This window comes from Mauremys reevesii, linkage group 6 (genome assembly GCF_016161935.1).
Source record: "Mauremys reevesii isolate NIE-2019 linkage group 6, ASM1616193v1, whole genome shotgun sequence".
Classification (NCBI taxonomy): Eukaryota; Metazoa; Chordata; order Testudines; family Geoemydidae; genus Mauremys; species Mauremys reevesii.
The window spans coordinates 101,907,580-101,920,270 of record NC_052628.1 but is presented as its reverse complement, the minus strand read 5'-3'; positions in this window follow the sequence as shown (position 1 = coordinate 101,920,270).

Here is a 12,691-nt window from a genome sequence, read left to right as displayed (position 1 = left end):
ACCCTAATCCTAGCTCCACGTCCCCTACCCATAGGAACCCTAACCCTAGGGCTGGAAGACCTACCCATAGGAACCCAAACCCTAGGGAGGAAAGACCTACACATAGGAACCCTAACCCTAGGTCCAAGTGCCCAACCCATAGGAACCAGAACCCTAGCTCCAACTGCCGTACCCATAGGAACCCTAACCCTAGGGCAGGAAGACCTACCCAGAGGAACCCTAACCATAGCTCCCAGTGTTCTACCCATAGGAACCCTAAACCTAGCTCCAAGTGCCCTACCCATAGGAAACCTAACTCTAGTTCCAAGTGCCCTACCCATAGGAACCCTAACCCTACCTCCAAACACCCTACCCCTAGGAACCCTAACCCTAGCGTGGGAAGACCTACCCATAGTAACCCTAACCATAGCTCCACGTGCCCTAACCATAGGAACCCTAACCAGAGCTCCAAGTGCCCTACCCATAGGAACCCAAACCCTAGGGCGGGAAGACCTACATATAGAAACCTTAACCCTAGCTCCAAGTTCCCTACCCAGAGGAACCCTAACCCTAGCTCCACGTTCCCTACCCATAGGAACCCTAACTCTAGCTCCAAGATCCCTACCCATAGGAACCCTAACTCTAGCTCCAAGATCCCTACCCATAGGAACCCTCACCCTAGCTCCAAGTGCCCTACCCATAGGAACCCTAACCCTACCTCCAAGTACCCTACCCGTAGGAACCCTAAGCCTAGGGAAGGAAGACCTACCCATAGGAACCCTAACACTAGGGCGGGAAGACCTACACTTAGGAACCCTAAACCTAGCTCCAAGTGCCCTACCCATAGGAACCCTAACCCTACCTCCAAGTGCCCTACCCATAGGAACCCTAACCCTAGCTCCACGTGTCCTACCCATAGGAACCCTAACCTTAGCTCCAACTGCCCTACCCATAGGAACCCTATCTCTAGCTCCAAGATCCCTACCCATAGGAACCCTAACCCTAGCTCCAAGTCCCCTACCCATAGGAACCCTAACACTACCTCCAAGTACCCTACCCGTAGGAACCCTAAGCCTAGGGAAGGAAGACCTACCCATAGGAACCCTAACCCTAGAGCGGGAAGACTTACACTTAGGAACCCTAACCCTAGCTCCAAGTGCCCTACCCATAGGAACCCTAACCCTAGCTCCAAGTGCCCTACCCATAGGAACCCTAACCCTAGCTCCAAGTTCCCTACCCATAGGAACCCTAACTCTAGCTCCAAGATCCCTACCCATAGGAACCCCAACCCTAGCTCCAAGTTCCCTACCCATAGGAACCCTAACACTAGCTCCAAGTGCGCTACCCATAGGAAACCTAACTCTAGTTCCAAGTGCCCTACCCATAGGAACCCTAACCCTACCTCCAAGTACCCTACCCGTAGGAACCCTAAGCCTAGGGAAGGAAGACCTACCCATAGGAACCATAACACTAGGGTGGGAAGACCTACCCATAGGAACCCTAACCATAGCTCCACGTGTCCTAACCATAGGAACCCTAACACTATCTCCAAGTACCCTTCCCATAGGAACCCTAACCCTAGGGTGGGAAGACCTACATATAGTAACCCTAACCCTAGCTCCAAGTTCCCTACCCAGAGGAACCCTAACCCTAGCTCCACGTTCCCTACCTATGGGAACCCTAACTCTAGCTCCAAGATCCCTATCCATAGGAACCCTAACCCTAGCTCCAAGTGCCCTACCCATAGGAACCCTAATCCTAGCTCCACGTGCCCTACCCATAGGAACCCTAACCCTAGGGCTGGAAGACCTACGCATAGGAACCCAAACCCTAGGGAGGGAAGACCTACACATAGGAACCCTAACCCTAGGTCCAAGTGCCCAACCCATAGGAACCAGAACCCTAGCTCCAACTGCCTTACCCATAGGAACCCTAACCCTAGGGCACGAAGACCTACCCATAGGAACCCTAACCCAAGGCAGGAAGACCTACCCAGAGGAGCCCTAACCATAGCTCCCAGTGTTCTACCCATAGGAACCCTAAACCTAGCTCCAAGTGCCCTACCCATAGGAAACCTAACTCTAGTTCCAAGTGCCCTACCCCTAGGAACCCTAATCCTACCTGCAAACACCCTACCCCTAGGAACCCTAACACTAGGGTGGGAAGACCTACCCATAGGAACCCTAAACATAGCTCCACGTGCCCTAACCATAGGAACCCTAACCCTAGCTCCAAGTTCCCTACCCAGAGGAACCCTAACCCTAGCTCCAAGTTCCCTACTCATAGGAACCCAAACTCTAGCTCCAAGATCCCTACCCATAGGAACCCTAACCCTAGCTACAAGTGCCCTACCCATAGGAACCTTCACACTACCTCCAAGTACCCTACCCGTAGGAACCCTAAGCCTAGCTCCAAGTGCCCTACCCATAGGAACCCTAACAGTAGCTCCACGTGCCCTACCCATAGGAACCCAAACCCTAGGGCGGGAAGACCTACACATAGGAACCCTAACCCTAGGTCCAAGTGCCCAACCCATAGGAACCAGAACCCTAGCTCCAACTGCCGTACCCATAGGAACCCTAACCCTAGGGCACGAAGACCTACCCATAGGAACCCTAACCCTAGGGCAGGAAGACCTACCCAGAGGAACCCTAACCATAGCTCCTAGTGTTCTACCCATAGGAACCCTAACCCTAGCTCCAAACACCCTACCCCTAGAAACCCTAACCCTAGGGTGGGAAGACCTACCCATACGAACCCTAACCATAGCTCCACGTGCCCTAACCATAGGAACCCTAACCCTAGCTCCAAGTACCCTACCCATAGGAACCCTAACCCTAGGGCGGGAAGACCTACATATAGTAACCCTAACCCTAGCTCCAAGTTCCCTACCCAGAGGAACCCTAACCCTAGCTCCACGTTCCCTACCCATAGGAACCCTAACTCTAGTTCCAAGATCCCTATTCATAGGAACCCTAACTCTAGCTCCAAGATCCCGACCCATAGGAACCCTAACCCTAGCTCCCAGTGCCCTACCCATAGGAACCCTAACTCTACCTCCAAGTACCCTACCCATAGTAACCCTAAGCCTAGTGAAGGAAGACCTACCCATAGGAACCCTAACCCTAGGGCGGGAAGACCTACCCATAGGAACCTTAACACTAGGGCGGGAAGACCTACACTTAGGATCCCTAACCCTAGCTCCAAGTGCCCTACCCATAGGAACCCTAACCCTAGCTCCAAGTGCCCTACCCATAGGAACCCTAACCCTAGCTCCACATACCCTACCCGTAGGAACCCTAACCCTAGCTCCAAGTGTCCTACCAATAGGAACCCTAAGTCTAGCTCCAAGATCCCTAACCATAGCAACCCTATCCCTAGCTCCAAGTGCCCTACCCATAGGAACCCTAACCCTAGCTCCAAGTGCTCTACCCATAGGAACCCTAACCCTAGCTCCACGTGCCGTACCCATAGGACACCTAACCCTAGGGATGGAAGACCTACCCATAGGAACCCAAACCCTAGGGCGGGAAGACCTACAGATAGGAACCCTAACCCTAGGTCCAAGTGCCCAACTCATAGGAACCAGAACCCTAGCTCCAACTGCCGTACCCATAGAAACGCTAACCCTAGGGCACGAAGACCTACCCATAGGAACCCTAACCCTAGGGCAGGAAGACCTACCCAGAGGAACCCTAACCATAGCTCCCAGTGTTCTACCCATAGGAACCCTAAACCTAGCTCCAAGTGCCCTACCCATAGGAAACCTAACTCTAGTTCCAAGTGCCCTACCCATAGGAACCCTAACCCTACCTCCAAACACCCTACCCCTAGGAACCCTAACCCAAGGGTGTGAAGACCTACCCATAGGAACCCTAACCATAGCTCCACGTGCCCTAACCACAGGAACCCTAACCCAAGCTCCAAGTACCCTACCCATAGGAACCCTAACCCTAGGGCGGGAAGACCTATATATAGTAACCCTAACCCTAGCTCCAAGTTCCCGACCCAGAGGAACCCTAACCCTAGCTCCACGTTCCCTACCCATAGGATCCCTAACTCTAGCTACAAGATCCCTATCCATAGAAACCCTAACTCTAGCTCCAAGTGCCCTACCCATAGGAACCATAACCCTAGCTCCACGTGCCCTACCCATAGGAACCCTAACCCTAGTGCTGGAAGACCAACCCAGAGGAACCCAAACCCTAGGGCGGGAAGACCTACACATAGGAACCCTAACCCTAGGTCCAAGTGCCCAACCCATAGGAACCAGAACCCTAGCTCCAACTGCCGTACCCATAGGAACCCTAACCCTAGGGCACGAAGACTTACCCAGAGGAATGCTAACCATAGCTCCCAGTGTTCTACCCATAGGAACCCTAACCCTAGCTCCAAGTGCCCTACCCATAGGAAACCTAACTCTAGTTCCAAGTGCCATACCCATAGGAACCCTAACCCTACCTCCAAACACCCTACCCCTAGGAACCGTAACCCTAGGGTGGGAAGACCTCCCCATAGGAACCCTAACCATAGCTCCACGTGCCCTAACCATAGGAACCCTAACCCTAGCTCCAAGATCCCCACCCATAGGAACCCTAACCCTAGCTCCAAGTGCCCTACCCATAGGAACCCTAAGACTACCTCCAAGTACCCTACCCGTAGGAACCCTAAGCCTAGGGAAGGAAGACCTACCCATAGGAACCCTAACCCTAGCTCCAAGTGCCCTACCCATAGGAACCCTAACCCTAGCTACAAGTGCCCTACCCATAGGAACCCTAACCCTAGCTCCACGTACCCTATCCATAGGAACCCTAACCCTAGGGCTGGAAGACCTACCCATAGGAACCCAAACCCTAGGGCGGGAAGACCTACACATAGGAACCCTAACCCTAGCTCCAAGTGCCCTACCCATAGGAACCCTAACCCTAGCTCCAAGTTCCCTACCCAGAGGAACCCTAACCCTAGCTCCACGTCCCTACCCATAGGAACCCTAACTCTAGCTCCAAGATCCCTACCCATAAGAACCCTAACTCTAGCTCCAAGATCCCTACCCATAGGAACCCTAACCCTAGCTCCAAGTGCCCTACCCATAGGAACCCTAACCCTACCTCCAAGTACCCTACCCGTAGGAACCCTAAGCGTAGGGAAGGAAGACCTACCCATAGGGACCCTAACACTATGCCGGGAAGACCTACACTTAGGAACCCTAACCCTAGCTCCAAGTGCCCTACCCATAGGAACCCTAACGCTACCTCCAAGTACCCTTCACGTAGGAACCCTAAGCCTAGTGAAGGAAGACCTACCCATAGGAACCCTAACCCTAGCTCCAAGTGCCCTACCCATAGGAACCCTAAGTCTAGCTCCAAGATCCCTACCCATAGGAACCCTAACCCTAGCTCCAAGTGCCCTACCCATAGGAACCCTAAAACTACCTCCAAGTACCCTACCCCTAGGAACCCTAAGCCTAGGGAAGGAAGACCTACCCATAGGATCCCTAACCCTAGCTCCAGTGCCCTACCCATAGGAACCCTAACCCTAGCTCCAAGTGCCCTACCCATAAGAACCCTAACCCTAGCTCCACGTGCCCTACCCATAGGAACCCTAACCCTAGGGCTGGAAAACCTACCCATAGGATCCCAAACCCTAGGGCGGGAAGACCTACACATAGGAACCCTAACCCTAGCTAGAAGTGCCCTACCCATAGGAACCCTAACCCTAGCTCCAAGTTCCCTACCCAGAGGAACCCTAACCCTAGCTCCACGTCCCTACCCATAGGAACCCTAACTCTAGCTCCAAGATCCCTACCCATAGGAACCCTAACTCTAGCTCCAAGATCCCTACCCATAGGAACCCTAACCCTAGCTCCAAGTGCCCTACCCATAGGAACCCTAACCCTACTTCCAAGTACCCTCCCCGTAGGAACCTAAGCCTAGGGAAGGAAGACATACCCATAGGAACCCTAACCCTAGGGCGGGAAGACCTACCTATAGGGACCCTAACACTATGGCGGGAAGACCTACACTTAGGAACCCTAACCCTAGCTACAAGTGCCCTACCCATAGGAACCCTAACCCTACCTCCAAGTACCCTACCCGTAGGAACCCTAAGCCTAGGAAAGGAAGACATACCCATAGGAACCCTAACCCTAGGGCGGGAAGAACTACCTATAGGGACCCTAACACTATGGCGGGAAGACCTACACTTAGGAACCCTAACCCTAGCTCCAAGTGCCCTACCCATAGGAACCCTAACCCCAGCTCCAAGTGCCCTACCCATACGAACCCTAACCCTAGCTCCACGTGCCCTACCCATAGGAACCCTAACCCTAGCTCCAAGTGCCCTACACATAGGAACCCTAACCCTAGCTCCAAGTGCCCTACCCATAGGAACCCTAACACTACCTCCAAGTACCCTTCCCGTAGGAACCCTAAGCCTAGTGCGGGAAGACCTACCCATAGGAACCCTAACACTAGGGTAGGAAGACTTACACTTAGAAACCCTAACCCTAGCTCCAAGTGCCCTACCCATAGGAACCCTAACCCTAGCTCCAAGTGCCCTACCCATAGGAACCCCAACCCTAGCTCCAAGTTCCCTACCCATAGGAACCCTAACTCTAGCTCCAATATCCCTACCAATAGGAACCCCAACCCTAGCTACAAGTGCCCTGCCCATAGGAACCCTAACACTACCTGCAAGTACCCTACCCGTAGGAACCCTAAGCCTTGGGCGGGAAGACCTACCCATAGGAACCCTAACACTAGGGTGGGAAGACCTACACTTAGAAACCCTAACCCTAGCTCCAATATCCCTACCAATAGGAACCCCAACCCTAGCTCCAAGTGCCCTACCCATAGGAACCCTAACCCTAGCTCCAAGTTCCCTACTCATAGGAACCCAAACTCTAGCTCCAAGATCCCTACCCATAGGAACCCTAACCCTAGCTACAAGTGCCCTACCCATAGGAACCCTCACACTACCTCCAAGTACCCTACCCGTAGGAACCCTAAGCCTAGCTCCAAGTGCCCTACCCATAGGAACCCTAACAGTAGCTCCACGTGCCCTACCCATAGGAACCCAAACCCTAGGGCGGGAAGACCTACACATAGGAACCCTAACCCTAGGTCCAAGTGCCCAACCCATAGGAACCAGAACCCTAGCTCCATCTGCTGTACCCATAGGAACCCTAACCCTAGGGCACGAAGACCTACCCATAGGAACCCTAACCCTAGGGCAGGAAGACCTACCCAGAGGAACCCTAACCATAGCTCCTAGTGTTCTACCCATAGGAACCCTAACCGTAGCTCCAAACACCCTACCCCTAGAAACCCTAACCCTAGGGTGGGAAGACCTACCCATACGAACCCTAACCATAGCTCCACGTGCCCTAACCATAGGAACCCTAACCCTAGCTCCAAGTACCCTACCCATAGGAACCCTAACCCTAGGGCGGGAAGACCTACATATAGTAACCCTAACCCTAGCTCCAAGTTCCCTACCCAGAGGAACCCTAACCCTAGCTCCACGTTCCCTACCCATAGGAACCCTAACTCTAGTTCCAAGATCCCTATTCATAGGAACCCTAACTCTAGCTCCAAGATCCCTACCCATAGGAACCCTAACCCTAGCTCCCAGTGCCCTACCCATAGGATCCCTAACTCTACCTCCAAGTGCCCTACCCTTAGGAACCCTAACCAGTGGTGAGCTTGATCCTGTTCGCTCCGGTTTGCAGGAACCAGTTTTTAAATTTAGCAAGCCTTTAAGAACCGCTTGTTGCAGTACAACTGGTTCTAATAGGGCTTTATTTAACAAAAGCTCCGGCGCAAGCTCACTTTCCTCTCCTCTCCTTAACGCTCCGCCCCCCTTCTCCTCCCCCTCCCCTGCTTCTCCTGAATCAGATTTTTGCGGTAAGCCTGAACAAGTAGTAGGCAGGCAGGTAAGCTGGGGCGCGCGGGGGAGGGGAGGTGCTGCTGGCTCAGCAGCTCTCTCCAGCACAGCTCCTGGTCCCTGAGAGCGGCTCCCTCCAGCCTGGCACCCCCTGGACAAGCACCCACAGCCCGAGCTGATTGCCCCGATCCGGCCCCGTTGCTCCCACCGGCCCGGCTCCTGGTCCCTGCCGAGGAGCCCCAGCCTGGTCCAGGTCTAGTGCCCCTTGCCCCGTCATGTCCCGGCCCCACCGAGCGCTCCCAGCTTCGGACCCACGGCTCCGGCCCGGCTCCCACTGCTGGTCCTGGCCTCGTGGCTCCAGCCCGGCCCCCAGGTCGGTCAGAGGGCAGGGAACAGGGGGATTGAATGGGGGCAAGGGTCCTGGGGGGGCAGTCAGGAAGGAGCAGGGGTTGGATGGGGTGGCAGGGGTGGGCAGTCGGGGGCAGGGATTCCAGGGGTGGTCAGGGGACAGGGAGAAGGGGTGGTTGGATGGGGCAGGAGTCCCAGGGGGCAATCAGGAATGAGAGGAGGGGTTAGATGGGGCGGCAGGGGGTAGTCAGAGGTCAGGGAAGGGGGTGGATGGGGCAGGGGTCTCGAGGGGGCGTCAAAGAACGTGGGGGGTTGGATGGGGCAGGAGTCCCGGGGGAGGGGGCGGCCACGACCCCCTCGTGGTGTGAGGAGGTGGGAACCTGTTGTTAATATTTTGGTAGCTCATCACTGCTTGTTGAGACATGTTGCTTTTGAGAAGCAAATGCAACTGGTGGTAGAAAGATGTAATTGCTCTAACCTCCTCAGTAAGCTTGGGTTGTACAGAATTCACCCAATTATATTTTCTGCTTGATATCAATAAAGGGAGCGGAGTGAAGATCAACATGGACGTCTTGGGACTGGTGATGCAATAAGGATCAATGCTGATGCATGGCTAGTTCTAAGCATCCCAGCTTGTTAGACTCTATGTGGATTTCCACATATGATAGCATCTCCTGAGTAATACATGGAGGCAGAATCCATGTATCCTTTAACTGAGAATCTATGGAGCTGGAAATCACACTAAGCGGTTGGTTGATTGCTCTGGCTTGCTGTGAGGTGGAAATGAAGAGGGAAAAGCAAGATATCTGGAATATCTGAGAGACATTAGAATCTTGAAAGAATCCCTCTTCTTCCTGAAATACATGAAAGATGAGAGAGAGCAGTGGAAATTCTCTAAACGGTCTGAAAAGACACCTGGAAGTTATTTCCAGCACAATCTAAGCCTCTGTAAGAAGATGATGGTAAGATTTCTTATATCCATAGGTTTATGTATAGCAAAAGGTATATTGCGTTATTGGTAGCAGCATTAATAATAATTAATCATTGGAACAACTTACCGAGGGACATGGTGGATTCTCCATCACTTGCAATCTTCAAGTCAAGACAAAGTTTTGCTTTTTAAAGATATGCTATAGTTCAGATAAGTTCTGGGCTTGATGTAGGAATCCCTGGGTGAGTTTCTGTGGCCTGCATTATGCAGGCAGCTAGACTAGATGATCATGGGGCCCTTCTGGCCTTAAAAATCTATGAATCTATAAATCAGTTTTTAAATGTGATTTTTAAAACTGAAAGCATGCCTTTATCTCACTTTTCCCTTTCTTATATCTGTTGGCAAAGCCTGTGTCCTCCTTTGGATTTATTTCCTAGAATAAAATATTCTAATACTAATCTGCTTAAAAAACAGACGCAGCCAAATATTCATTAGTGATTCTACAAAAACAACCCAATGTATGCACCCAAAAGAGATAGAAACATTAAAAGAAAACAGATTTCAGTAGCTGTATACAGTATACAACAGATGTATTGTGCTTATTACTTATAAACACATTTTTAATATGCTCATCACCACAGTCTCTGTCACAGGAAGAAAGCTTTTAAGTACTTGGGTATTTAAGAGACAAGTCCACAGCTATCATATAGGATTTATTTTTATTAGTATACAGTACATATTTAGGTATAACAGTAAATATAATGCATGGAACATGCTATTTTTGGTACAAATATTAGATTAGCACCAGTCTAGTGATTTAAATAAGGTAGAACCACAGTGTTGATAGAACTATATACATAATTCTCTCTAGTATTTAGAAAAAATGAACGCAAATCAAAATGTAAATAAACTTCTCAGTTGCAGTGCCCACTAGAGGGAATTAGAACATTCTCTTCTGGATTTTTGTTTCCAAATTAGTTTAAAAAAAGGCAAGTTTGATCTGTATAAAGTTAATTATACATTTATTAACACAAATTCAAAAAAATAGGCTCTTGCTTGAGGAATACATTAGATTTTTTTTCACTGAACTTTTTTTGCACATTTTTTATGCTTGTGAAAGATGCTGAGTGGACAGTCCTGGTGAATTAAGTCCTCTTTTTATTCACAGAATAAGTGCAGCCTGGAGGGACAACATCAGTAAGTGAGCATATAAGTTCATTCTCCATGCCCATTCAGGTTTTGATCTCTCTGTTGGACTCTCAGAACTTCTGATAGCAAAGTTTGTCTTCTGAGACCTGCACAACCCCACCCACCATAATCTTTAACGGAGTCAAATCCACAAGCCACTGACATCAATGAAAACAATTTCAGTGACCTCAGTGGGCTTTGGATCAGGCCCATAGTTCATTGAACATCCCTGAGATGTCAGTACTTTCTGTCACTACTGACATGGGAATGTATTCAAACCAGTGATTTACATGGACACATATTATATCCCTCTAACTAACAATCCCTTGAGCCATCCAGTGCTCTCACTGACCTGGTTTGGATTCATTACATTCTTTGAACCTCAGTATCCTTGCCAGAAATACAAAAGCTGTTCAAATTCTATCCGTGAATTTAAGGAAAGACCAAAGAGAATTCAGATATTATGAAATGATTTAAATGGTTCTTATATCTAAACAGTCACAATACTTGGAAACAAGATTTTTAGCTGTATTATCGTATAGAAAAAAAATCTAGCAAGGCTATTAAGCATACACAGTTTGCATTGTTGTTGATGGAGCTATCTTAAATCCTCTTCAATTACTTTAAGTCTGGTTTAAATGAGAGTGACACACACATAGGGCTAAATCCTTCCCTATTCCTACTCAAGCACAACTCCCTTTGAGATCACTGGGGACTCTGCCTGTAAAAGGATGGCAGGATTCGGCCCATGATATTTTTTCTCTCATGTTATTGTACAGTTATGCTGAAATCCAACTCTCCCAGCACAAAGCCTATTAGCAGAGGGAACTAAGTGGGGTGGGTGATGGAATTTACACATAGGAACATGTACAAAACCACAGAAAAGAAAGCAAAGCTGCTGCACAGTCTTCTGCATATTACTGCCTCTGTACTGCTACCCCTCTGTTCTCCCAAGGTGACATTAGATGATTAGATTTGGTCATGCCTGGCCTGCTTTGGCCTGGCCCCAACAGCCCCATCCATGCTGGCCTATTCCAAACTGGCAGAGAGACCCCTCTGCAGTGTTCTGGGCGTGCTGATGCCCTCTGTGAGGCCACTCCATCCATTCCCCTTCCCTCCACACAGCCACACTGGGGAGCTTAAATGGTGCGAAAGGCCTTGTGTAGGCCTTTCACACTTGAGTGACTCACACCCTCATTGTACTGCAGTACTGCTCACCTCTGATGTCATTAGATCTTGAAGCAAAAAGGTTACCCTGAGAGAGACATTAGACACAGCAATTCTGTAGTGTATTCAGTACACTACATTAAGAAGTTATTTTTTTAGCAGTTTTTGTTCCAATTAAATTCTGAGTTTTTAAAAACTCTCTCAGAAATAAACTTAAATTAAAAAAAAAGGCATCAAATCCCTAAGGATTGTATTTGCAATCGGGTCCAGGTGGGCAGATCCAATTAGGATCTAAAGTCTTTGGGGTTGGATTGTGGCTGGACATAAGAATGGCCATACTGGGTCAGACCAAAGGGCCATCCAACCCAGTCTCCTGTCTACCAATGCCAGGTGCCCCAGAGGGAGTGAACCTAACAGGTAATGATCAAGTGATCTCTCTCCTGCCATCCATCTGCACCCTCTGACAAACAGAGGCTAGGGACACCATTCTTTACCTGCCCTGGCTAATAGCCATTAATGGACTTAAGCTCCATGAATTTATCTAGCTCTCTTTTAAACCCTGTTATAGTCCTAGCCTTCACAACCTCCTCAGACAAGGAGTTCCACAGGTTGACTGTATGCTGTGTGAAGAAGAACTTCCTTTTATTTGTTTTAAACCTGCTGCCCATTAATTTCATTTGGTGGCCCCTAGTTCTTATATTATGGGAACCAGTAAATAACTTTTCCTTATTTACTTTCTCTACATCACTCATGATTTTATAGACCTCTATCATATTCGCCCTTAGTCTCCTCTTTTCCAAGCTGAAAAGTCCTCGCCTCTTTAATCTCTCCTCATATGGGATCCGTTCTAAACCCTTAATAATTTTATTTGCCCTTCTCTGAACCTTTTCGAATGCCAGTATATCTTTTTTGAGATGAGGAGACCACATTTGTATGCAGTATTCAAGATTTGGGCATACCATGGATTTATATAAGGGCAATAAGATATTCTCCTTCTTATTCTCTATCCCTTTTTGAATGATTCCTAACATCCTGTTTGCTTTTTTGACTGCCACTGCACACTGCGTGGACGTCTTCAAAGAACTATCTACCATGACTCCAAGGTATCTTTCCTGATTAGTTGTAGCTAAATTAGCCCCCATCATATTGTATGTATAGTTGGGGTTATTTCTTCCGATGTGCATTACTTTACAT